Source organism: Dioscorea cayenensis, chromosome 18 (assembly GCF_009730915.1).
Source record: "Dioscorea cayenensis subsp. rotundata cultivar TDr96_F1 chromosome 18, TDr96_F1_v2_PseudoChromosome.rev07_lg8_w22 25.fasta, whole genome shotgun sequence".
Lineage (NCBI taxonomy): Eukaryota > Viridiplantae > Streptophyta > Magnoliopsida > Dioscoreales > Dioscoreaceae > Dioscorea > Dioscorea cayenensis.
In genome coordinates this window covers 7,855,323-7,860,488 of record NC_052488.1, presented here as the reverse complement: position 1 = coordinate 7,860,488, position 5,166 = coordinate 7,855,323, and the positions used below count along the sequence as shown (strand labels likewise).

General features: G+C 40.8%; 1 non-coding gene across 1 annotated transcript; it reads left to right on the top strand.

The window, feature by feature from the left end:
• The first annotated feature begins 568 nt into the window (after positions 1-568).
• LOC120283237 lies at positions 569-675 on the top strand. The gene has a single exon (XR_005543231.1). It is a non-coding gene; the product is annotated as a small nucleolar RNA R71 (small nucleolar RNA).
• The last annotated feature ends 4,491 nt before the right edge of the window (positions 676-5,166 follow it).

Genomic DNA, 5,166 nt, shown 5'->3' with positions numbered 1-5,166 from the left:
GGGCTTGTTGTTGTTGTTGTTGGAAACCCGATCGTGCCATAGTCTTCTGTTGCCCTTGATTACTACAATAAAGGTTTGAGTGGCTCCTCCACCCCGGATTGTAGGTATTACTATACGGATTTCCTTGACCCCTCATTGCATTTCCTACAAAATCTACCTGTTCCACTGAAGTTGTACCACCAATAGCAATCGAGCAATCAGATACCTGTTCCACTGAAGTTGTACCACCAATAGCAATCGAGCAATCAGATGAAGCATATCCTCTCCCACATCCAGTGCAACTCATCACTACTGCCAATCTAGGAGAAGTTAGTGTATCTAACTTCTTGCTCAGGGAGTCAACCTGGGATATGAATGATGTAACTACATCAATCTCTTGAAGTCTGGCTACCTTCTTCTTGTCTCTTGTATTCCACTGATAACTATTCATTGCCATCTCTTCAATGAGCTATCGACCCTCTTCGGGGGGTTTTACTTCCTAAGGTACCTCTTGCTGCAGTATCAAGTAATTGCTTCGTGTTTGGGTTTAAAACATTATAGAAAGTGTGGATAATCATCCACTCAGCAAAACCCATGCTAAGGACATTTCCGCAGGAGATCCTTAAACCTATCCCATGTCTCAAAAAGAAACTCCAATTCCGTTTGCTCAAAAGAGGATATTTTATTTTTGAGCTTCACAGATTTTCCAGGATGGAAATATCAAACTAGGAAAGCTTCCACCATCTCCTCACAAGTTGTGATCGATGCTCTAGGTAATGAATGTAATTATTGCTTTGCTCTCCCCTTCAAGGGAAATGGGAAGGCCCTTAACTTGATGGCGTCATCCATAACTCCATTAATCTTGAGCATGTCGCACACTTCCAAGAAATTCTCAATGTGGTTGTTTGGATCCTCATCGGCCAAACCATTAAATTGTGTTGACTACTGTAACATATGGATGAAGCCTGGCTTGAGCTCAAAATTCTGAGCCATGATTAGTGGCGCATAATACTAGACTGTGTGCCAAGAATTGCTGGTCTTGCATAATCAGAGAGTGTCCTCTGCTGCTCATATTGTTCTGCCATATTATCAGACCGTTCAACTTCTATCTCAAGTTGATTTGTCTGTTCTTGTATAGGTTACTTTCCCCGCCTATAAATTCTCCTTCCAATGTCTAAATCACCTCCAACTTATGTCAAAGGGTTACCTCGGGGCATAACCTGGAGCTACAATCACAGAAAGAAAAATAAATCCGAACGATGGAGGAAAAAAAAGTGGGATTAGAATAAGCAGTGAATAGCTAAAATAGAAAAGTGCAAATGCTTCCAAAATGCCTATTCCCTAGCAACGGCGCCAAAAACTTGACACACCGCTTACGTGTGTGTACCGCAAGTGCACGGGCCGTCGAAGTAGTGAAATACCTCGGTGACTGGGTAGTCGAATCCACAAGGAATAGTTGCTCGGGAACACACAGTATTGATATTTAACTATAGTGAAAACCAACTTGTGATTTGATTTAAAATATTAATGCAAGAAAAAGTAAAAGAGAAAAGAGAACAAGCAAGAGTAGGAAAGAGAGATTATCGAAGGTAAAATGGGATACTCGGAAAATGCTCACCAAAGGACTATTGTTTCAAGTCAAAGACTAATATTATATCTTCTGATTGAAATTTAATGAGTCGTGGAGATGCAAAGACACAAGTCCCAAACCTAAGGTCAACTGTGACTAACTCTTTACACTATGCAATTGTGGAAAGGGATACTCTCAACACCTTACACTGCGTAAGACTCCTTGAAGCTCTAGGGATTCTAAGTGATAAACCCTATTCTCTGTTATAGATCTAACCCTTTGGTCTAGTTGAAAGGCCCCCAGTCACGATTAAGCCCAAGCACTAAGGATAACTTCAACACTTTACTCTATTGCCTGTGTAACTAAGCCCCAATGGAGTTTGTCTCTTAGCACTTTACTCTATCATGACCGCACAGAACTCTTAGAACATGGAGGTAGGATAAATCACATCGGAAGAGAAAAAGGATGTTCTATTACCTCTCGACTTACCCTCCCAACCCTCTTTAATCTCACTAAGTCTAACCCTAATGAAGTTGTCACCCCTTTAATGGATTACCTAGATGGATTCTCAACCCTACTATCACTCTAAGGGAAAATCAAATCCACAAGAACACAAGATTAAAACTCAATTAAAGAATCAATTAAAGAAAAACATAATCAGAGTCAATGAAACAAACTCATCCTAAGGTTTACAAGTCCAGGTACCCACTAGTGTTTTAGCTCTCCATGGAGCAATTCAAAATCAACAATGAAATTGAAGTAAGTGCAACTAATCCATAGAGACAACCCCCTTGTTATCCATGTCAACGGTTTTGAGGAGCCGCCTTATCTTCTCCAAGGATTTCCTTGTCAAGCCTAGGGCATACCTCGATGAATCAATACTGACGAAAGCTCCCTCAATAGCTTTCTTCCAAAAGAACTCGATGTCGAATGCTGTAGAACCACTTCTAAAACCCAGTAAAAGCTCCTCCAAATCCTATCCGCGCTCTGATAAGTGCTTGTGCATAAGTAATACGAAGTATTTTTTTCTTACAATGAGTATCACTTTTATTAGATTTTATCGCTTATTCTTGTGTATTTGTGTTCTTTTGTGCATTTAGGATTGTGGAAATAATGTTGGAAGAAAAGAAGCAAACATAGATTGTAGATGCATTTGTCGATGAAATTCTTGGATTGAACAATTGTGAAGACATAAGTCATGCTCAAAGACATGTGGGTATGTGCCAACTTCCATTGTGCTCAAGCAAATACATAAAGTGGAGGGGCACAAACTCAGTCACATTCATGTCTTCCGACTTGTGCAATACTAGTAAGAGTTTCGTTAATGTGGTTTCAATAAAGATGCGACACTATCTATCACATGAATGTGTGCCCATTCATGTGGCCTCAATGAAAAGAGTGGAATTCACGAGCATTTTAGCGAAGTAAGATAGCAGTTACTATTCACAACTCGCAGGAAACAAGTTATGGAAATCAACATGGCCGTGTGGATGCCCGATTCCAGCCCCTATAAATACCGCGACTTGAGTATTTTAGAGAGATATTTTAGAGAGATTCCATCCCCTAGGGTTTTTGGAGCATTTCTATGGCATTTGACATCGCGTTCCTTTAGAAGAGAGCTATTGGTGTAGCTTTCATCAGCATCGATTCGGCGAGGTATGCCCTAGGCTTGATAGGGGAAACCTTGGAGAAGTCGAGGCGGCTCCACAAGTCCATCGATATGGACTACAAGGGGGCTTTATTTATGGATTGCATGTTTTTATATTCAATTTCATTGTTGATTTTGTATTGTCCCATAGAGGGCTAAAGTCCCAGTGGGTGCTTGGACTTATAAACCCTAGGATGATTTTGTTTCATTGACTCTTGTTTTGCTTCTTTAATTGATGTTTTAATTGAGTTTTAACTATGAATTCTTATTGCATTGATTTTCCCTAAGAGTGACACTAGGGTTGAGAATCTATCTTGGCAATCCTTATGGATGAGTGACACACCATGAGGGTTAGACAAAGATGGGTTGGAGAGGGTCGAGAGGGTGAGTTAAGAGGTAGCAGAACGTCCATTTTTCCTTCCGATGTGATTTATTCTTCCTCCACATTCCAAGAGTTCTTTGCAGTCATGATAGAGTAAAGTGCTAAGAGATGAACTCCACTAGGGCTTAGTTGCCTAAGCAACAGAGTGAAGTGTTGAAGTAATCCTTAGTGATGGGGCTTAATTGAGTCTAGGGGTCTTTCGCCTGGACCAAAGGGTTAGATCTATACTAGGGAATAGGGTTTATCAATTGGAGTTCCTAGAGCTTTATGCAACCCTAAATAGTGTGAGGCATCGAGAGCATTCCTTTCCACCACGGTATAGTGTAAGGGTTAGTCACAATTGACCATAGGTTTGGGACCGTGTGTCTTTGGATTTCCACGACTCATTAAACGTAAATTAGGAGGCATATTTAGTAGTCTTGCACTTGAAATAATAGTCCTAGGGTGAGCAATGTCCGAGTATCCCATTTTCTTATCGATTGCCTCTCCTTATTCCTATGTCGCTTCCCTTTCTCTTCTTTACTTTTATTTGTATTGATATTGTTCACTGACTCACAAAGTCGTACACTCATTAGCTAAATAGTATCACTATTTACCTCCTAAAAACTATTCCCTGTAGATACAACTACCCACTCACCGAGGTACTTTATTACTTCAATAAATCGTGCACTTACGGTACACACACTCAAGGGGTGTGTCATGTTTTTAATGACATTGCCTGGGACTAGGCGTTTAGAGATACTTTGCACTTTGTTTTCTTAGCTATTTCACCACATATTTTATTTCATATCTTCTTATTCTATCATCATTCTGATTTCTTTTTCTTTATTTTTGGTTGCAGCTACAGGTTATGACCCGAGGGAATCCCTCAACATTGATTGAAGAGGATCCTGACCTTGAACGTACACTTAGAAGAAAAGGGAAAGAGCCTGTGCAAGAACAGTCTAATCCAGCTTATTTGGAAGCAGAAGAATCTGAAAACATGGCAGAATAGAATGAACAACAGTGAACATTGTCCGATTATGCCAGACCTTTAGTGTTGAGAACACAATCTAGTGTTGTGCGTCCCCCAATTACAGCTCAGAACTTTGAGCTGAAGCAGGCATTCATCCACATGTTGCAGCAATCCGCACAGTTTAACGGTTTGGCCGATGAGGATCCAAACAGTCACATAGAGAGCTTTCTTGAGGGGTGTGATATACTGAAGATAAATGGGGTGACAGATGATGCCATCAAATTGAGAGCCTTCCCATTTTCCCTAAATTGGAGAGCGAAACAGTAGCTACACTCATTACCTAGAGCGTCAATTACCACGTGGGAGGAGATGGTCGAAGCTTTTCTAACCCGTTATTTCCCTCCCGGAAAATCAGCAAAGCTTAGGACAATGGTTTGAACCCAAGTACAAGGCAACTCTTGGATGCGGCATCAGGAGGTACCTTAGGTAGCAAGACCCCTGATGAGGCCCGTCAATTGATTGAAGAAATGGGGTTAAACAGCTATCAATGGAATGCTAAGGAGAAGAAAAAGGTGGCCGGTCTTCATGAAATAGATGCGGTAACTTCATTGGCAGCCCAAGTGAAAAATTTG